The 23,348-nt window shown below is 39.2% G+C and overlaps 1 pseudogene; it reads right to left on the bottom strand.

Annotated features, from left to right (window-relative positions):
• Nucleotides 1–868: 868 nt before the first annotated feature.
• On the bottom strand, nucleotides 869–2,279 carry LOC101412955 (ornithine decarboxylase pseudogene; annotated as a pseudogene).
• Between the last annotated feature and the right edge of the window lie 21,069 nt (nucleotides 2,280–23,348).

Below are 23,348 nucleotides of genomic sequence, written 5' to 3'. Positions count from 1 at the left end.
GTAGGCTCTTTTTTTCACTTTCTTGACAAACTCCTTTGAGGTGCAGAAGGCTTTAATTTTGAGGAGGTCCCATTTATCTATTTGTTCTTTTGCTTCTCATGCTTTTGGTGTGAAGTTCATGAAGCCATTTCCTATTACAAGGTCTTGTATATGCTTCCCTGCACTGCTTTCCAAAGTCTTTATGTGCTTGGCTCTTATATTTAGGTCTTTGATCCATCTTGAGTTGATTTTTGTATAAGGTGTGAGATGGTAATCCATTTCATTCTTTTACATACGGATATCCAGTTCTCCAGGCACCATTTTTTGAATAGGCCATTCTCTCCCAGTTGAGAGGGTTTGGTGGCTTTATTGAATATTATATGACTATATATATGAGGATCTCTATCAGCTCTCAATTCAGTTCCATTGGTCTGTGTGTCTCTCCTTGTGCCAATACCATGCTTTTTTCTCTACTGTAGCTTTGTAGTATGTTTTGAAGTCAGGTAGTGTGATTCCTCCAATTTCTTTTTTCTTTTTTCTTTTTTTTTAATTTCAAGATCTTTTATTTTTAAAACAGTTCACAACATTAAGCTTTTGGCCCATTCTGCTGTTATACAAGCTACAAATGCTTGCTCAGCAGGTGAGAGGCATACCTTAGAAGTATGTTTGAAAGTGAACAAAAATCCATATAAAACAAAATAATCAAGTAGTTTACATAGGAACACAGATAAGTGTAACCCCATCTCCTAGTCTTCCTTATCGCTGTGTCTGTGCCAATCTTACTCTTAGAAGGACATTTCAAAACTAGCAGTAATTAAGTTAAATGATGCCCCCCCCCCAATCCCTCCATTCATGCTAAACTCATAGTTAGCAGCTACAAAAATGGTATTTACACATTAATACTAGCTGGAGCACAAGTGGCTGGGTAGCGCTTCATCCCACTTTCCCAAGCACAGGAAAAAGGCAGAGCACTGGCGTCTTGCTCCTCTACTTCTGGTGGAAACCCCCGGCTCTTGATTTGTTGCATGACTTGCCATGCAGGCCCTGACATCACGTAGTAGATGGTTGGCCTCTGGAACCCACTGAAAGTGGAAGCAGTAGCCACAGTGTAAGCCCCCAGCATCCAGTCAAACAGCATCCAGTCGCCCACGTGCATTTCCGGCAGGCCACAGTGCTCAATGATCCGATCACGGCCATCACACGTGGGTCCCATATGCTAGATGAGTAATACTTCTCATCTGGTTTGGATCTCTTCTGCAGAAGAGGCTTTACATGCGCATGATCATAAAGGATACAATTAAATGATCCATATACTCCACTATTCACATAATATATAAAGGTTTGTTCACTCGATTCATCTTCATTGTCAGAGCCTTGTCTGTTCCTTAAATACAATTTTTTTTTGGCAATGATATTCACTGCAAATGTGAAAGCTGAAGCAACATAATATCAGCCTGGTTCAGCTATGATTCTCACTCCAGAATCTAATGGGAAATACTTGTCTAATTCTGGATTAATGACACTGGTTATCTCTTCAAATTTAAGCTTCACGTCATCAGATCTGGGAAAGCCACCACCAATATCAAGCAGATACATGCTGAAACCAACCTCAGCTCCCATGTCAAAGACACAGTGGGCATCAGAGATGGCCTGCACAAAAGTTTCAGAATCAGTATAGCCACTTCCCACATGGAAGCTGACATTAATGACATCGATATCGAGCTCTTTAGCCCATTCCAAAAGAAGCCTGCTGGTTTTGGTGTGGCTCCAAATTTAACACTGAGGTAGCAGACTGCTTTGGAGTCATCAGTGGCAATCCACAGAACCAACTTTTGCCTTTGGATGTGCCCTGGCCACTTTTATCAACTCAACCTCGCTGTCAAAAGTCATCATCTCAACTCCATTATTGGCGGCATACTTAACTTGAGACACTTGTTTACAAGGGTTTGCATAGATTATCCTCTCTGGCGGCACCCCAAGACTGCACCAACTGGATTTCAGTCTTCCTAGCACAATCAAATCCTGTCCCTATGGAAGCCAGGGTCTTCATTATGGCTTTACTGTCATTACATTTGACTGCAAAGAAGGGGGTGACAGGAGGAAGAACTTTTAACCATCTCAGATGTTTCTTTTGAATGTCTCCAAGGTTGGCAACATAGAAGGCATCTTTATCATCAGAAGAAGAAACTTCATTAATTTTTTGGTCCAGAATGTCCTTGGCAGTAAAACCTTCATCAAGGAAATGGCAGTCAAACTCCTCATTACTGAAGTTGTTCATGGTTTCTTGATGTTCCACTAAAAGAAGACTTGAGTCACACTGCTTTGGACGTCACTCATGACCCTTGTAGGAGTCCTTTCCTTGGGTCCCAACACTGTTTTGGAAGACTAACTTCTTTGGGCCTTGCATTGGGCACCATTTGTTGGAGATTTGGGTCCTGTACCTCTCTCCAGGGCTCATTGGGGCTGGTCTGAGCCCTTTTTGTGAGTCTCTGGTCCTCATTTGACTGGAAATACTGACTTCAGAAAGTCCTTTCTGAGGTGACCATCCTCCAAGATTTTGCATATCATGTAAAACAGCACATGCCATGAGTAGACCCCACGGTGATAAAAGAGATCACTGATGTGGAAGGAGTCTGCTGAGTGGGGCCTGGGGTTGAAGAGAATCTCTTCTATTGTGTCTTGTACTGTTGTTTTCTAATCTGGTTGTGAGACTTTTCAGTGGAAATAATTTCTGCTCACTTGAGTCACTATGGTCAAGTGGGATTACAGGTCCTTGTGTTCCGTGCACAAGGTACATTATAAGAAGCCATCGTGACCATCAAAAGTGGTTGTATGGGTTGTTTTGGCATTGACTCGAGCAATAATGATCAGTTTCCATAAGCTCAGTGAAGCAAAATGGTGGTATTCATTCTTCTCATTATGAGACCTTGGGCTGATGTCCATCACGGAGCAGGTACTGCAGCAGCAGCGGGAGCAGTTCTGTCCCTCCTCAGCCTTTTTCCAGTCAGGGCAGAAGGGCAGCATGTCTGTCACTTCCCTTCTTGTCATTTGCTGAAGTCCCAAGACCCCCATTTGTAATCTTGTAAGGTCTTTCTGGTGAGTTGGCATTTTCTTGGTTAACTGGCTTTACTTAGGATTCATGCACCAAACTGGACATTTTTTAATAGCTGTAGGAGTAATTAGAACTACAGAGTATAGTTTTTTTACATTTTGATGAGGTTTGGTTTTTGGCCAAACTTTGATTAGAACTTGATTTCTTGATCCTGGGTAGGAAAAGTTTGCCCATGGACCATTTCAAAGAGGCTATATTGAAGTGAGTTCTAGCCACCTTGTTTTCTGTTTGGTTGGAAGGCATTTAGCCCTGGTAGGATGTCATGTGGATTTGACATTCCTTCCCAGGATGAGTGGGACAGATTCTGGAATAAGGGTTAGTAGGGAGACCTGGGTTAAGTACATTTATTAACTATTTAGAAAATGAAGTTTACCAGTACTTTTAACATGTTTAATATTCTTTTGTATATAACATAGAATAGAAAATATATTAATATAATCATCAGTCATATATTCAGAATGGGATATAGGTACAGTACTTAATACTAATTAATGTACTACAGAATGCATCTGTAATTTTTGTATCTGTAATTAATAGATTTATGTTTCAAGTTTGTAGTACCTTACATGTTATATCTCCATATGAACAGACCTTAATGCCAATTGTGTTTAAGTTTTACTCACAGTATTTTGGTGATTATTGCTTTACTTGATATGTTCTTTACACAGTGAGCAAGTCACAGTACTGTTGACACCAGAGAGAGGCTAGAAAAGTAGTTTCCAGTATTTTACCAGCGTGGTGCATAGTGCATTTCAGCACTATGAAAGAATGCCAGTCTGGACATGATATTCATTGTACATTTGGCTATTTTGAGGAATCTTTGGCTCCTGCAGTGGTTTGAAACTGCAACATAGTTTCCATTGACTTCAGAGATGTAGTTGATACCTTTGTTGTATTTAGGGTTAATGACTAGCCTAGCCAATAACTCAAATGGAGAGGCAACTTGCAATGATTGAAGGCTTGGTTTGAATGCACAAGAGAGTTTGACAATGCTGAAGTTTATTTTTGAACAATTTTGTGATTTTTTTACCTTTTTTAGCAGATACATAAATTCTACTTTTGATTTATGCATTAAATCCACTAGCAAGACAGTATTGACATTTAAAGTTTTGCTTTTAGGATGCCTTTCACCAGTATCCAATTTGTAACAGGTAAACACCAAATCTGATATTTTTCTCTCCTTATTTTTTAAATGTTATATTTAAAAAATATAAGCGGTCCCCATATACCCCTCACCCCCTAAATCCACTCCTCCCACACCAACAACCTCTTTCATTGTTGTGGCATATACATTGCATTTGCTGAATACATATTGGAGCACTGCTGCACCACATGGATAGTGGTTTACATTGTTGTTTCCACTTACCCCCCATGTCTACCATGTGCAAACTGTCAAGCTTAAACTGGTTTTAAAGTTGAATACAAAGTTAAGTATAGATTAAAGCAGAGAGAATTTTATAAATTTAGCATTTCTAAGAGCCTTTTTATTTCAAATAATGGCACATGAGCCTTTTTTATTTTGATCACTATTCACACCTTTTATAAGCATAACTGAGTTTAAACTAATGGAACTTTGAGGTATTTATTTTTTAATTTTTTAAAGGAGACATGACATGAGGTTTCTGGGCCTCAGATTTATGTTTCCTTTTTTTACACTGCTTTAACTGGAATTCAGGGCATTATACAGAAGTTGCTCTGACTATACTGTGGCTATGTAGATTAGCCATAGGCAGAATTTCCTGATTCCTAAGAGACTTTTATGGGGAGTTTGCTGTTATTCTAGAGACTTCACCCATTACTTTAGGAAGAATGAAAAAGCTCCTTTTATTTGACTGTTTTGGAGCCCCACAGTTTTAGGCTGACTAAAATTCACACTTCTTATAATTTGGAGCTTATGCTCTGTTACAGCATCCTCAGAATTTTTATTCAGAGCTGACCTGGCTCACAAGTGTCCTTGAGTGGGCAACCTAGGTCCTGGGGGATATCTCATGCTTCCTCTACTGATCAGGTCAATGTGCCCAAGCCAAATTGGTGGGAGACTGAGCAGTGGTCCCAAATCAAAGTGCCTGAGATAGCAGTCTGTCATGGTATATTTGGCTGCTCTCTGAACAGAAGGGCCCAAGGAATGGGAGCCATTTAATTTACTGCTCTGGTTCTCAGCACCCCTGACCATTACAGGGTCTGAAACTGACTGCATGTTACCCAAAGAGAAATTTTTTGGGTTAAAGTTTAGGAAATGTTTGTCTGCTCTCTGATTCCCACCACTCTTGGGAATCATAGAACCCCTGCTGCTGGGCGTTCCCTGGGCTGCCTGGACTTGTGAGACAGGTTGACTAGATTTCAACCTGAAGCTGCCCACCAATAGTGCTTCTTCTTTGAACATTGCTGCTCCCTTTGAGAAAGGGTGAAAAGCTTTTTTCATATTCATACAGAGGTCCTTACAGCCATCCTGGTTTCATGACATTACTGTCTAGGAGTTTTTCAGTGAAAACTGTCATTGAGGGCCATTAAGTAGAGGTTCATTGTTCTAGCTAATAGGTTTTGGGGCCCTGAGGCAATAGTTTCTTTGCTAGACAAAGGCACTTTCCCTGTTTCACAGTTTTTAAAATATTTCAAAACATTCTAACCCAAGCCGGCAAAGAGAAATTCGGTAGCAAGAAGTAGGAAGGTAAAAACATTGGTAAAGGTTAATTATGCAAAGGTGTCTTGGCCTAAAACCACCCTGGGGAAAGGAATTCCCACAGCTTGCATTTTGGCTCTGCCCACTGCCTTCCTACTTCATTCTCCCAGGTAGCTGGATGTGGTCAGATAGGAATGCTGCTTATAAAGGCATGGATCCACTGGGAGGGGTAAACCCTTAGCTCTCTGCCATTGTCAAATACACCCTTGGAGGGAAGGCAAGAGAAGGCAATGACAGGCAGTCCTAACAACAAAAACTGGCTGTTAAAATGGCTTGAAGAATAAGCTTTGCAGGGCCCAATGCTCTCCTAGGGAACATCCATATTGGCAGGGCTGTGATTGAAGTCATAGCCCTATGAGCCAACCATCCTGGCTGGATCAGATTTTACAAGCCTGGGTACAGGGCACAGACAAGGAGAATTCCCAAGTCCTGGCCCCTTCCCTCCCCAGATTACAACTTTGGGGACTCACAGGCAAACCCATTTAAAATAGAGTACCAAAGGAAGGCATTAAACAAGCTGTAGGCCATAGTTTCACTCACCAATAAACTCCTGGACTAGCTCACCAAATATGTTACCAGATTTTATTTAGGTTCTTGGCTATGCTACAGAAATGAATTTGAAGAGCACGCTGGGTGAGTTAGGTCAGTAATTTAATCAGGTAATGAGGGAAGAGAAATGGGAGAAAATAACAGTTCAGGGGTCCCAGGTAGAGAGGAAGGTTTGAAAAAGGATAAAGAGGAGTGATTTACAGGCTCCAATTCCCTATTATAAGTTATAAATGCCCAGGTTTTGCTTGCATGGCCACGTGGCTGAGGAAAAATAGTGAGAGTGGAACACAGAGGTCAGGAACAGGTCCAGAGGCAAGAGAGGGGAGTGTGAACAGGCTTCATCAATTATTACACCCCTTTGATAATGGCAAAGGAAGGGTTCCACCTGTTGTCTGTTTTGATTGATCACCCCACCTATCAGTCTCCAAGTAAGGACTCAGTGATCAAGTTCTTGGGGAATATCTGGAGCTTTTCCTTGCTTCCAGAAGAACTCTTTCTTCTGGATAGCAGAATCCTGGGGGTGGGGGGTTTTCAACAGACATCTTGGGAGTTACTGATGTCCATGTGGACTGTCTGCCAGATTTCAGATCCATTTGTTGATTCCCTATCTCAGTAGCCTGCTTCAAGATTCTGTGAGACAAAATGAGTCAATACACAGAAAAGGCTGTGAATCAAACCATATACATAGTTTATACTTGTATCCTACCATTCTGGTATTTTCTTAGCTCTTTTAAAAATGCCACAATTATTTATAAGTTATTAATAATAGTTTTCTGTGGTTGTTTTAAAAAATTAAAAAACAAATTAAAAATTGTTAATTCACAATAACGGAATTCAAATCTCTCACAGTTTTGGAAACCAGAAAATTGAAATCAGTATCACAAAGGTGATGAAATCTATGTTTTCTTTTTTTTTTTTTAATTATTTATTTATTTTTAAAAATTACATTCAAAACAAATATGAGGTCCCATTTAACCCCACCGCCCCCACCCCCACTCCCCCCACAGCAACACTTGCTCCCATTATCATGACACATCCATTGCACCTGGTAAGAACATCTCTGAGCATCACTGCACCCCATAGTCAATGATCCACATCATAGCCCACAGTTTTCTAAGTCCACACATCTGGAAGCTCTCTTGAAGCACATATTTGATGCCTCTGCTAGCCTGTGGAAGCTGCCAAAATTCTTTGTTTTGAGATTTCATTATTCCAGCTTTCAAGACCATTATCTGGAAATTACTCTATACTCTGCATTATCTTGTGTTTTGCTCTATTTGTCTGTCGATTTATCCTTCCTCCCTTTAATAAGGATACATGTGATTGTATTTTTGCCAAACCTGAAATCCTAGGATAATTTCTCCATCTCAAATTTTACAAAGTACAAAATATGTTTCATATGATGTAGCATGCATGTGTATCATGCATTTTCAGGCTGATATTCATTCTATAGTGTTTTTCCTTCAACCCCAATGATACCCATTTTATTCCACATACAAAAGAAATTGTCCTCATCCCAAAGTACCCAGACATTTAAATAAATTACATCCTCAACTCAATTCCCAACCTTCATCTAAATATCTCCTGTAGAGGCTCAGGGCCTGGCTGTCACATGGATGGTCCAGAGATTCAGGTCTCCTGAGTATACACCAACCCCAGCAAAAACCACAAGTCCAGTCAAAGTAACAGAAGAGGCATGTGTAGAAAGGTCATATCTGAGTCCAACTCCATCACACTCAGGAACACAAACTCCAAAGTAGGGCCAACTGACATGCCACTGAACTCAAGAGTCATCTACCATGACTGTAGAACTTGTGGGTCTCTGTAGCCCTCAGGAGAACCAGTACCTAGGCTTATATCTACTCAGCTGTCTCTGGGACCCTGCTGAGGCATGCATAAGCATTACCCCTCTAATGACCTCACAACTATTTTTTGGAGACTCATAGCCATATAAAATCACTTGTCCTTTTCCATTCCCTCTTTTATCCAAAGTCATAAAGCAGTTTTTAACACCTAATATTACATGTAGGCTGAGATAGTCCACTGGTCCGAGTTGATCCTTTTATTCAAGGTCTTTTTCTAGTAACATCATCAGCTGGTGCTTGGTAGTAATCCTTCAGTACCAGGGAGGCTCATCCCTGGGAGTCATGTCCCATGCTGGGGGGAAAGTAAAGCATTTACCAGGAAGTCAAAAGTGCCTACAACTCCAAACAGGAGAAATGCATCCATCATCCATGTGAAATCTAAGCTCCCTCTTGATATAGAGGGAGAGTGCACATAACCATCCCAGGGTCCACAGGATGGGGGAATAGAGTGTGATATTCTACTATGGAAATATTGTGATTAGTAATGGAAGAAATCATAGCATTGACATGGAGAAAGTGGCTACTGTAGCTGCTGAGGGTAGGGAAAGGGAAGATTGGATATTTGTGGGGGCATTTTCAGGACTTGGAGTTGTCCTTGCTGGTACTGCAGGGACAGATGCTGGACATTCTATGTCCTGCCATGGCCCACTGGGTGGACTGGGGGAGAGTGTAAACTGCAATGTAAACCACTATCCATGTGGTGCAGCAGTGCTCCAAAATGTATTAAAAAATATATTCCAAAATGCAATGAATGTGCCACAATGATGAAAGAGGTTGTTAATGTGGGAAAGTGGGGGGAGAGGAGTGGAGGGTATATGAGGACTTCATTTTTTTAATGTAAAAAGAAGGAAAAAAATCCAGATTACTAGATTCCATTATATACATGAGAAATTCATTCAAAGATATAGAAGGCACAGGGAGGAACAAGAAGTTGGAAATCAACAAAAACCAAAAGAGAAAAAAGAGGACATTGCTATGAATGCACCACAGGGATAGTAGCCAAGGAACCTCAAGGATCTCTGGTAGCCAGCTTTGGAATGTTAAAGACTTCAGGGAGAAAGCAATGCCTTGCTGATGTTACAATAGTGGACATCTCCTAAACTTAAGACTGTGAGCCTGTAATTTCCCACTATTCAATCTATCCCATCCTGTATTACTTGTGATAGCAGAATCTCAAAGTAATGTATTACACTTTGTTTTTCTTCAAAGGTTTCAAATGTTCATAGTTTTATCAGTATATAGTAATTTGGAATTCCAATAGGTTTCTTTAGTTTTGTCCTCCTATTGTCCCTTTCATCTCAGCTGGCAGTACTTTTTGATAATACAACATTCTCAAAAACCTTCTGGTTTAGGAGACTTACAAACCAATAATGTGGGGAGGGAGTATGGATAAGTATTCTGAAATACTCATAAGTCCTGAGGACCTCTAAAAGACCTTTCACCTAAATTTGAAAAGTTTGTTTACAACTGCATTCTGGTAGTGGGACTATATGCTGTATAAGACACAAACACATCAGGATCAAATAAATGGAAATTTGGATTATTTCCAATTCCTAACAGTATCTTCAAATATATTTCTACATATTTTCTTTTAAAAATGTGCATAATCTGAAAACAATTTCATACACTGAAATGACTGTTGACTTAATGTTGTCTGTTCATTCAGCAGTGATTTTTAAGTGGCGTCTCTTTGCTTGCCTCTGTGAGACTTTCCTACAAAGCAGTACAAAAATCCAGAGTTTGGAAAATGTGTTTTCCTGACATAGTTATATGGAACCTTCCAGGAAGTCTATAAAATAAGATAAGCTAGTATCAAATCAATCTGAAATTTGATTAAAATGATGAGTTGAAATCGATATGGGTAGCTACATATATTCTTCTTTACAGCCAATAAAAAAAGTCCATTAAACAGCTCTTGCTTCTGTGATGCACAATATGGACTTGGCAGGTTGAATAATGTTACCACAGTGAGTTGTACATCATTTCATTTGAATTTAGGAGAAATAAATGAATTTTTTTTGAAAATTTAATATCTGATATCAAGGGGTGTCATGTATTAAATTTGTACATGTCCTCTGTGCATGTCACATATCAACCACGAGGCTCCTCCTCAGATTTTTCCTGGATATTTCTTTCTCTGTTCCATATTTCTGCTTCTTGGTTGAAGTCATCCATATGCACATGCATAATATCCTTTACACATGTGAAAGCTGTCAAGTTGCACATGACTTTATCTCCATTTGATTCTTTCTTTACAGTTAATATCTTAATTTTAGCATCTTTTGCAATATAGATAGATGGAGTATTACCAAAATCATAATTGCTAGTTCCTTTTAGCTTCACTGTTATTTTTTTCATTTTACTATTTTACCTTTCATCCTGTAATTTACATACTTAGCAAGAAAAACCTGGGATATGACATAGAGACTTTGCTTGAAAATCTCCTAAACTAAGGGAACAAGTTAATTGATATCAAGTGTTGCTTATCACACAAAAAGCTCTCAGACAAAATTCAGCAATTTTCGGCCTCTATATGCAAGGATTATCAACATTTCCATTTAACATGACAGTTTTTTATTTCCTCTGAGCCCTCAACAGAAGCTTCAAAGTCTATATTTTTTACCAACATTCTGCTTGAAGAAATCTAGACTTTAATCAGAGGCCTCAAAATTCTTCCAGTCATTTCCCACCATCCTTTTCCAATGCCACTGCTACATATTTTGGTATTTGTTAGAGCACCACCACATGTTTGGTTTTAAAAGCAATCAGGATTCCACCAGAAAACCAGAAGTTAGGACATATTTTAAGAGTTTTCTTGCATGGGATTGTTATTTGATCGTTGTGCCTGACTTCCTTTCTTTACTGGCTTAATACAACTTTATTTTCAACTTGTGGTCAAATGTCCCATCTATGAAAATATATATATATATGATATCATTTGAGGTCTAAGGTTATGATCCAGGAAATTCTTCCATCTTTAGGTCCTAATTTAATCATATCTTCAAAATTTTGCCTATGAGCTAACTCATATAGGTTCCCAGATTATAAAATGATGGTTTTAAGGGGTCCTCTTCAGATGACTACAGACGTACAAAAATACATCTTCAGACTTCATGAATCCTATAGCTACTAAGCCACTTTATATTTGTTGACTCCATTTCTTACTTTGTCTAGTCTGCCATATCTTTCTTTTTCACATTCTTCTCAATGAGGGACATGATTCTTATACAAAGTCAAATTCAGAGTTTTAACTTCATCACCAGATTATCATTATATTGATTTACAGTCAACAATAACAATGATTAACACTTGTTATATGCTTTACGTATATCTTTAGATACTAATAAAATGCGTTTGATAGATTTCAGTGTCATTCTGAATAGTATGCAGCTGTTTTCTTGATTCAATGTTTGTTACAAATCCATAACTGCTTTGACAGGTTTCAAAAGAAAAATCTGGGGTTGATTGAATATGGGTTACAAACTCAGGGAATTCTGACCATTTTGACTTAAATATAGTCCAACATTCATATTTTTAGTAAGTTTACCAACTGATTTTCATATGCATCTAATATTGGAAGGAGTTACCATCTTAAATGATTATGAGACCTTGTGTCATTCTCTTTCTGTCATTGACATTCTTCTTGGGTAGGATTACAATAGCCTTGTCTGAAACTGTCCTGCTTACTAAGAATAATAGTTCATTTGGCTTCTTTAGTTAAGCATTTGTCTAAGACAATTTGTATCATAATAAAAATTATTAATAATTGAGTTAAAATATACTGGTGTGATTTCATAGAGCTTTCTATTTTAAATTAAACTATCACCTTCTGTCATGGGAGAAAAGATTTACTTGTGGTAGAGAATAATCTTAAGTTTAACAGGTTAAATTTGAGATTGACTAAGAGTTATGTACCCCACTTTTCTTGGCCCTTGTCCATTTCAGCTTTGCAGCTAAGTCTTCCTGGTCTCAGATTGGTGAAGTATACCATGCTGCTGTCCTACCGCCTTTTTCTCTATCATGCAGTTGGTCCTCAGTCTGTGTTTTGGTCTTCGACATGCACTAAGGGCCCATGTAGCTAATCAGTTGGTGTCATAAATTAATGGAATGCTGTATCAAAATAATGCAACCTGAGTGCCTTAAACCAACAGATTTATAGTTTCACACATCTGGAGGCTTGAAGTCTGAAATATAGATTTGTTCAGGTTCATTTTTCCCCTTACACCTGAAGGGGAGGATTTTTCATGACTCTGTCTTCACTGCTGACCTGGGCTTCTGCAGTTTATGACACTCTCTGCTACACAGTCAATGGCATTTCCCCTCTGTGTGTCCATCTGTGTTCAATTTCCTCTTCTTAGAAGGTAACCAGGCATATTGGATTAGAGTTCACCTTAGTAATTTTTGTACTCTTCTCAACCAACATCTTCAAAAATGCTGTTTCCAAATATGGTCATATTCAGGGAAATTGCTGTTAGGAATTAAACATAAGTTTGTGGGATACAATTAAATCCATGACATAGGGGTATAGTAAAATGTAGGGAGTTAGAGAGTAGATATATGTAAAATATGTGTGTGTAATGGAGCCTCAGCAGTGCTCCTACAGAAGAAATAGAGGGCAGTGCATTGAGTGCATGGTGTAAATTTTGATTTTATTTAATTGTTCAGTGATAGTTTTTATTTCATGAGAAACATGTTTGGAAGAAAGATAAAAAATGAAAGTATGTATTTCACAAACAACTATTGATTTTTTTCTCAAACAGTAGAAAGTATTAAATATGAAACAGGTATTAACATTTAGGGATATTTACACTATTGAGTAGGCCACAAAATCATCAAGACTTGGATCTGTTAAACAACATAAGCATATACTTAATGTGGAAGCATTTATTTTTAGGCTATAAGATATCACAAATTTTACTGTTTAGCTGTTGAAGGTTCATTTATATGTTGCTATGAATTATGAACTTTCATTCAGATAATTAAGGGTTGTTATAAAATAATTTTGCTCATTTTGGTTCTATATTTCCCTGTATAGAAAATTAAAGTGGTATCTTCTATGGCTTGTGCCATTAATAGAGGAATAATTTTGCATATAGACAAATGATACCAGTTTTATATTAGTAACTCAACCTTTACATAGGAAGTCAATGATTTTTTTATGATTATTTACTTTTTTCTTCATGAAATTTATGATATTCTAGAAAAGATTTGGAAATTCATTCTGGTGCTAGTGAAATATCTGATATTATAGTGGATACTATTGTACATTCAGTTCAATCCCTCATTATTAAAAATGAGTAATTTATATTTGTGATTGTTCTTAAATAAATTTGGTTAACACACAAATATTAATTGTGTTAAAATGATTTTATCAACAAGCTATACGAAATCTAGGGTGTAATAACTAGAAATTGGTCAAGGTTCACAAATTTTTATAATCTTATGCAAATTTCTGTGATATTTTCCTAAAAGAAAGAGAAACTGAAAAGGCAAAATATACTCATATATTAACCAGTTGTTTTGTGTATCCCAAAAAACATATGTTGCAGTCCTAACTAAGCTCCAGCATCTTAGAATGTGCACTTATTTGGAACCAGATTCATTATAGATTGTTTCAATTAAATTAATGAGAGGTCACGCTGGAGGAAATTGCGTCCTATTTCAATATGCTCCTTGTCCTATAAGAAGGGAAAAATTTTACAGACACCGACATGGGAGAAGGCAAGGTGAACATGGAGAAGGAGATTGGAGTTATGTTGCCACCCCCAGAACTAGGAGACAGTCATGGAATAGAGTCTTTCTAGAGAAAGCAGATGGTGCACAACCCTGGCCGTGCCCTGATTTGTGATTTCCACCTTCAGATCGGTGCGTCAATACAATTATTTTCTTTTTCAACCACACAGATACAGGTACTTTGTTATGGTGTCACAACACAGTCACTCATTGTATATTTGTACAAATAAACTCACAATAATGTCAAATGCACACACAGAATAACTGAATATCAAATTTTATATATGTGGCTATAAAACAAAAATAAAACAATTCAGTATGCAACTTTTCTCTTTGCTGCATATTATGAGTTTTTTTCATAAAATTTTGAGTCTTTGAAGAAGTACTAATTCAACCTAAGTGAATATTGATAAAGATGTCCTCTAAATTGTGTGCAAATATTGTTCAACATCACTGAATTATCTTTAATATAGTTTTTAATGGTGGGCCAAAAAGGAAAGCTTTTCATTTTTCAGTGAATTGCAATTAGGAAAAAAATACTTTGTGAAATGTGAAACCAAGGTAGGATTTGAAGGAATTAAAAATGAGAGCTCCAGGAATATTTTAATTTTGAAAGTCCAGTATAGCACTTTGAAATATTTGGGCTAACAATGAAATTAGGTGTCCCTCCATTTTGTTGAATGGCAACACTTTGGAAACTACAGGATTTGTGAGAGGAATTGTTGCCCATTACATAGAATCAAAACATATACTTTCTCAATGTTGACCCTGGTTTGAGATATGAAAGTTTCCTTGTTTGATACTATAGGAAATGTCAAAGGTAAGATGAGTGATAGCTTTATCTTTAGTAAATTGTAGAAGGGTGTCTATGAACATAGACAGCAAAATAACTAGACAGGTTTTAGGTGGATAAGCTTCTGTAAATAGATTTAGCAGAATATTAAGGTCTAGAATTTAACTCCCTTTAAGTCATTTATACCTAGGAATCTCTGGGAGAATCTTTGTACACACCCATGATTCAAATACCCTATTTTAAAGATGGCTGCTGTAAAGGAGTGTTTCAAATGAGGAAAGGAAAATTAGCTGTGAAAGAAGAATGGTCCATCCAGTGTTCAATCAGCTTTACAAATACATCTGTCTGTGTGTTTTCACAATACAATTTATTTTTAAATTATATTAAATTTACTGAAATCTGCAGAGGTAATACAGAGTTTCCACTTGCCATATTCCAGTTTATCTAAAAATTAACATTGTATGTAAGCATGGTTCTTTAAGATATCTAAAATAATTAACCCTATATTTTATTTGAATTTAAGCATCTCTCCACTAATATCTTTATACAGCTCAGAGTTCCAACTGTGTATACCATGTTCCAATTGTTTTTCATTAATTTTCTTACTTGAAAATGGGGTGCCCTTTACACAAAAAAGCATGGCTTCACCTAATGCAATGTGTGTTAAATGCAAAAATTACATTTTATTGTATATATTAATATTCGATTAGGTTACCACCCAATCCAATTGTAGCAGTTTGATATGCTTATGAATTCCAAAGATAGATATTGTGTTATGTTTGTAATTTGGTCTGTACCTGGGTGTGATTGAGTTATGATTGGGGCTTTGATTGGGCCACACCATTAGGGCCTTGAGACCCCACCTCTTGGTGAGTGGGGACTCACATATAAAAAACACGCCTAAGGACAGATTTGAGGGTTTTTGATGTCGGAATTTTGATGTTGGAGTTTGATGCTGAAGCAGGAGTCCTAGGGAGAGAAACAGAGCCTTTCACCTGATAGTCTGCTGCTCATCTACTGAAGAAAGGCAAAGCCTAGAGAGCCTCATAGTCTACAGCTGACCTTGTGGAGAAAAGAGAGGAGCTGAGGAACCCAGGAAGCCTAAACCCTCACAGATGTCAGCAGCCATCTTGCTCCAACACATGAAAATAGACTTTGGTGAGAGAAGTAACTTATACTTTATAGCCTAGTCTCTATAAGCTCCTACCCCAAATAAACATCCTTTGTAAAAACCAACCAATTTCTGGTATTTTGAAAAGTACCCCTTTGACTGACTAATAAACTGATCATGCAGACCAATTATTAATCTTGTTCTAAAGGGTAAGAATAAATAAGAAAACATGTTTCCTGAAAAATTCATAAGAGGAATTGTACCTGAGATTTCTTTTAAAAAGTTTAATGCAACATCCTATCTCCTTTTAAAATACAATACTGGTAAATAATAAGAGACAAGAATTGAGCTATATAAAATTGACCTATGTCTCAAATGATGCCTTAGTTTATAAAATTTCAATGCTTAAAAATAAGTGTGCTTGTAGATTCAAAATTAGCTGCTGAATTGCAATTACTTATTATTTTATTAATACAACCAGTAATTGAGAGTCAATTTTGTGTGTTTATAGCACAGAGGAAGAACAAGTTCCCCAAATCATGTATAATTGTTTGAGGATTCTGAAGGATGTTAAAACTGGAAGAGTGTAATCAAGCCTTCCACGCTCACCTTTTCTGATGGTATATCTGTACCAGGACCCTAATGTTTTGGGTGTCACCTGGGTAAGAGTATGAAGAGTGGGAGTTGTGATGAGGTAATGTTCAAGGGGAGATCTTCCAGGAAGATGGAAGATTAGAGAGGCACAGAAATCACTTATCTCCAAGAGAAATAGCTAGAGGATGGTAGACACTGTGAGAATACTATTCTTGGGTTTAGGACAGCAAGGGAAGGCTATGCAGCACCCAGAAGAGAGAGAAATAAGGAAAAGCAGACTCAGTGCAGAAGATCCATGAGTAGAGCTGCAGTTGGTAACTCTGAATCTCCCACCCTCAGAGTAGACACTATTGGATATTCTGACCCTTGGTTGGAGGGAATGGGCTGAGAGGGTAACATGGGTCCAACCCCCCAGGTGAAAGGAAAAGGAAGGACATAGCTTTGGCCAATCCAGCTTTTAGCCAGTGAATTTGATCTATGTTTTCATGGGATATGCCTTTTTCAGGTCATATGGGTTCACAGAATTGCTTTTCCTCAGGGACAACAGGGAACTAAAGATAACCTTCTTTCTTAAACACCCTTCCTACTGCCCTGGGCTGGATGCTGATGATGCAGAGGAGGGAGGAAATTTACTTCCTCCCTTAGAAAAGGAAATGTTTGACCAGCTAAGGGAGGAGAGTAGCTTCTGGGCAAGTTCAATTTGTCAGACTTAGCTCTGATTACCCAGTCCTGAGCAGGAACTCTCTGGGATTGATTCTGCACCACCACAAGGGCAGGCTTCCAGTAAACATGTAGATCCCTAGAGTGTGAGTGGAGACACCTGTCAAACTGTGCCATCTGCTGGTAGGCCAGAAAAGTACATACAAGAAGCAAAAATATAAACGAGACATTTTAGTTCCTTTACTGCCACCCTCCACAAGACCTTGGGGAACTAAACTTCACCTAATTATTGGGTCCATAGCACAGGTTTGAGCACATAAAGAGGAACAATCTTAAATTCCTAGAACAGGGTGAATCAAAGACTATTCAATTCAAAATTCTCCAGAAAACTGAGAGAATCTGTCAGAATAAATGCACCATGATAATTAGATGCCAAGATGTCAGCAAAGAGTTGCAAAAGCTCCTGTGAAAAGGAAGACATGGCTCAGTTAAAAGAACAAGTCAAATCTCCAGACAAGACCCAGGATTTGTTGCGGTCACCCCTCCGGCTGAAGTGTGGTTTGCTGGCCTGGCAGGGGAGTGGCCACGGTAGGCCTAATTCCGCTGCCCCCATAATAGGGTGGTTGGTCGGGCCCACCGCCACCCCTGAAGGAAGCTCGGCATGGGCGCAGAGTGCCCTCGGGTCTCCCCTTCTCGGCAGCCATGCTTCCGCGGCCGCCCCTCCTCCCAGATGGCGCCACCCGATGCCTTGTGGGGCGGCACCCTTCTTCTTCCTTCTCCCTGCGCAGGCGCAGGGCAGAAAATTCCAGTCTGCCCTTTTCCCCTCCCCCGACAGCAGCAACAGCCAGGTGTGGGCGGAAAAATCCAGCCCGCCCTTTTCCCTTCCCCCGACAGCAGCAACAGCCAGGCGTGGGCGGGAAACTCAAGTCTGCCCTCCACCCCAGCAACAGCAGCCACCAATCCCGAAACCCTGCCCCTTCCCCCAGCAACAGCGACAGCCAATCCCTAACCACCACCCCTCCCCCGTCCAGTACCGCCCACTGACCTTTCGCCGGCAACCAATCAGAACAGGGCGTGGCTTCGACCAATTAGCCTTCCCCAGCCCCTATAAAACTGTTGCCTCTCCTTCAGTAAAGTGGACTTGCGTGTTTACCTTGTCTCCGCGGTAGTTCTTCTGCCGTGCGCCCTCCAGTCCTGAGAGCCCCCGACAAGGGCCTGGCCTCCCTTGTCCCCAGTTCGTCGCCGGCTTCGCCGGGCGACCCCGTCAGCCGAACCGCGCAACCCCTTGTGAGACCGATCCCTCGTCTGCTGCCGGACCGACCCCTCGTCCCAGGTGGGACCGACCCCTCATCCCAAGCGGGACCGACCCCTCGTCCAGAGCTGGACCGACCCCTCGTCTGCAGCCAGACCCCACCTCTACCGACCGAGCAAGCCGCCGCAGAAAACTGAGAGAATCTGTCAGAATAAATGCACCATGATAATTAGATGCCAAGATGTCAGCAAAGAGTTGCAAAAGCTCCTGTGAAAAGGAAGACATGGCTCAGTTAAAAGAACAAGTCAAATCTCCAGACAAGACCCAGGATTTGTAAAACTACAATGTCATACCTTCTTACACCCCTTAGAGTGGTGGCTATTAAAAAAAATGGAGGACTACAAATGTTGGAGAGGATGTGGAGGAATGGGAAATGTTACATTAAAGAATATAAGAGGTTCCCACATACCCCATTCCCCAGACTTCCACTCCTCCCACATCAACAACTTTTTTGTCATTGCGGCACATTCATTGCATTTAGTGAATCCATTTTGGAGCACTGCTGCACCACATGGATTATAGTTGACTTTGTAGTTCACACTGTCCTACAGTACAGACAATGTACTGGAAAAACTAACTGTGGCAGGATATAAAAGTCCAGCGTTGGTCCCTGCAATATCATTTAGGACAATTCCAAGTCCCAAAAATGTAGTATGTTTTAAAGTCAGGTAACGTAATTCTTCCTATTTCATTTTGCTTTTCAATATGAGTTAGGCTATTTGGGGCCTCTTTTCCTACCAAATAAATTTCACAGTTAGTTTTTCCAGTTCAGTAAAAAAGGCTGTGTTGATTTTTATTGAGATTGCATTAAACCTGTAGATCAGTTTTGGTAGGATAGACATCTTAACAATATTTAGTCTTCCTATCCATTAACTGGGAATATTCTTCCATATGTTTAAATCTTTTTTACTTCCTTTAATGGTGTTGTGTAGTTTTCTGGGTATAAGTCTTTACATCTTTAGTTAGATCTTTGTATCTTTAAAAACATTTAAAGAATCTATTAAAAAAAGAAGGGAAAAGGAAAAGAAAGGAAAAGAAAAAAAGATCAGTATATTAAGTACTTATTCATTGTTTTAAAAATGAACATACCTCTGAAATGGACAGAGAATTCCTTTGCAATCAGAACTTCTGTGAAGTTGGTGATCTAAGGAAAGGGAGAAGACTAAAGGTCTCTAGCTTCTTGTATGAAGGAAAATACAAATTTTCTTTTCTTTAAAGATTTGTATTTATCTTTAAAGGTGATTGCACCATTTATTTCATATCCTATTTTAATAAGGTAGATTTTATATTTGAATAAGAAGATTGCTTTGGAGGAAAAATACTATCTTCAATTTTGCATATTTTCTCCCATCTGAAATACTGTGGAGCTGAAACATGAGGATTTGGGATGGTATCATCATCTTGCAGCCTTCCTTTGTTTATTTAAAACCTAGAGTCAGTGAAATGTCCTATGCCTGCACTGTATGCATCAATGGAATTCCCAAGACAAAGTGACAGGTCATCAGAGGGGTAATGCTTAAGCATGCCTCAGCAGGTTCCCAGAGAGAGCTAAAGAAGATACAAGCCCAGGTACTGGTTCTCCTGAGGGCTACAGAGAGCCACAGTTTCTATGGTTGTGGCAGATGGCTCTGGAGTACAGTGCCATGTCAGTTGGTCCTACTTTGGACTTTGTGCTCCTGAGTGTGATGGAGTTGGACTCAGATGTGGCCTTTCTACACATGAATCTTCTGTTACTTTTACCAGACCTGTGCTGGTGTTGGATATGCTCAGGAGATCTGAATCTCTTGACTGTTCAAGTGTCAGATAGGCCCAGAGTCTCAGCAGACTTGCAACTCCTAACCTCTAGTTTATTGGACTTACCCTGGCCTGCTAACAGGGAGGTGAAGAAGGTCAAGCACCATGCCAGGGAACCAAGAGTGCCTACAACTGCAAGCAGGAGAATTACATCCATCATCAATGTGGAATCTAAGCACACTCTTGATATAGAGGTGGCGTGGACATCACCATCCCACAGGCCACAGGATGGAGGAATTCAGTATGGGACTAGTGTGATTAGTAATGGAAGAAATTGTACCATTGATGTGGAGAATGTGACCACAGTAGCTGCTGCCGAGTGTAGGGAGAGGGAAGAAGAGATGTGATGTGGGGGCATTTTCAGGATTTGGAGTTGTCCTGGGCGGTACTGCAGGGACAGATGCTGGACATTATGTGTCCTGCCATGGTCCACTGAATGGACTCGGGGAGAGTGTAAGCTACAATATAAACCAGTGCTCCAAAATGTATTCAACAAATGCAATGAATGTGCCACAATGATGAAAGAGGTTTTTGATGTAGGAGGAGTAGGGTGAGGAGGATGGGGAGTTATATGGGACCTCATATTTTTTGAATGTAATATTTCAAAAAAACAAAGAAGGAAAAAAATCTAAAAAAAAAGTGAGGGGGGAAGCAAATGGCCTGTACATTTGCAGGATAATCCTTAAAGGCACATGAAAAAAAACATGGATCATGTCAAAGATCTAAATATGAGCCAAAACCATAAAGACCTTTAAGGTAATGTAGGCAAGCATCTACAGGACTTTGTGATAGTAAATATTTTCATGAAGTTCACATCCAAAGCACAAGGAGTGAAAGAAAAAATAGATGAAGGATACTTTCTCAAAATTTAAAAGTTCTGCTTCTCAAAGGAGTTTGGCAAGAAAGTGAAAAGACAGTCTACACAATGGGAGAAAATACTTGGCAAACATATATCTGATAGGAATCCAACATGTAGTATATATAAAGAAATTCTATATTTTACAAATAAAAGACAAAAAAAAAAACATTTAAAGAATGGGTAAGTGATTTGAACAGATACTTCTCCAAAGAAGTAATACAAGTGAGTATAAAGCACAGGAAAAGATGCTCAACATGATTAGGTATTAGGGAACTGTAAATCAAACCTACAATGATATATCATCTAATACCCATTAGATGGGCCGCCATTGAAAAAACAGAGTGCTACAAGTGTTGGAGCAGATGTGGAAGAATGAAATCCCTCATCCATTACCGGTGGTAATGTAGAATGGTATAGCCATTGTGGAGGACAGTTTGGCAGTTCCTCAAAGATTAACTGTAAATCTCCCTTATAATCCAGTAATTCCACTGCTGGGATATACACAGTAGAACTGAATGCAAGAACACAAACAGATATATGCACAATTACATTCATTGTGGTATTATTCACTATTGCCAAAAGTTGGAATCAATTGAAATATCTATCAACAGATGAGTGATGAGTGGATAAACAAAGTTGATATATACATACAATCGAATATTACTCAAATGTAAGAAGGAATCCAGTATTAACACATGGGATAACTTGGATGACTATTGAGGAGGCCCTTATGTTGAATGAAGCAAATCAGGGATTGAAGGACAAATATTACATGACCTCACTGATAAGAATTAACCAAATCAAGCAAACTCAGGAAGCTAGAATCTGGAAGATAGGTTTACTGAATATAGGAAGAAGAAGGTTTTGAACCATCATCCATATATGAGAAATCTATGATCAGGTGGAAGTCAGTAGTTGTATAGTGAAGGTATATTACAGCAATGTAGTGATACATTTGGTTTGGGTGTTGCAAACTTGAAGTGGGGAGGGTGGGGAGGGTTGGTTGGATGGTCTTTGGACCTGGGATAGTTTTTGGGGGGAGGGAACCGGTTAACACTGGGAATTGGCAGGTAGGAGGTTGAAACAACAATGTTGGGAAAGATCTTTTGGCAGTATGACAAGGAGAAATTACTGATTTAAGTTTTTGGTTGGGAATTCAGAATTGGACATATTTGGGGCATTCTTCTAGAGAAGGTGTGAATGATTATTTTGTCATTGTTGTATCAATGAGTGGGGACCCATATAAGGAAGGAGTTGGATTCCCATCCTGGGGAGGCCTGATATGTTCTCAAACAGAGGGATGGATGTTTCTTAAGAGCATGGGTGGTTCCTCATAGGGATGAACAGACCAGTGAGTCAAGCCCTCAGTCTTGTTACAAATAGCTATGAATCTTTTCCTTCATGGGGTGAAGGCTGGTGGTCATCGTGGACCCTGAGCGGAAGGGGAGGGTGGAGTAGAGCAGATGGAAAAGCGAATATTTAGGGGAAAATGGAAGGGTTCTGCATGATCTTGCAATGATGGATATAGGTCATGTTGAACTTTTTGTTAGTCAGCCAAAGGGATGTTGATGCAAAATACCAGAAATTGGTTGTTTTTAAATAAATAGTGTTTCTATGGGGTAGGAGCTTACAGATAAAGCATAAGTTACTTCCCTTACCAAAATCTATTTCCACATGTTGGAGCAAGATGTCTATCAATGTCTGCAAGAGTTGGGATTCTTGGGCTCCTCCCTTCCTCAGGCGTCTTTTTCCTGGGCTCAGGGTTTCTCTCTTCCTGGGGCTTGCTGCTGTTTTCTCTGTGAGCTTACTTTCCAGGGTTCCAGGTTAAGGCTTCAGCTTCAATCTCCAGTATCAAAACTCCAACATCAAAAACCCTCAGCTCTGTTTTTTTGTCATGCATTTTATCTGTGAGTCCCCACCCTTAGTGAGAACCCACCAAAATCATAACTCAATCATGCCCAGGTACAGATCAGATTACAAACATAATCCAATATCTATTTTTGGAATTCATAGCCATACCAAACTGCTACAAATTTCATTAAACATTTATAACTATTGTATGGTCTAGAATGTAGACCAAATGTAAACCATTGGCCATGGTTAGTGGGTATGTTTCAATATTTGTACATTTGTTGTAACAAATGTGCCATCTACATGTAAAAAGGTCATTGGTGTGGAAATGAGGAGAAGTGGGGAACATGTTTGGTATACGGGAGTCCCTTTTGTTCTGTATGTGATTTTACTGTGACCTAAACCTTTGTAGAAAAAATTTTAAAAAGTGAGACTATGAGGATGAAATGGAGCAAA

The sequence above is a fragment of the Dasypus novemcinctus genome, chromosome 17 (genome assembly GCF_030445035.2).
Source record: "Dasypus novemcinctus isolate mDasNov1 chromosome 17, mDasNov1.1.hap2, whole genome shotgun sequence".
Lineage (NCBI taxonomy): Eukaryota > Metazoa > Chordata > Mammalia > Cingulata > Dasypodidae > Dasypus > Dasypus novemcinctus.
Note: the sequence above shows the minus strand (reverse complement) of the source record. Positions and strands in the feature narration are given on the sequence as shown.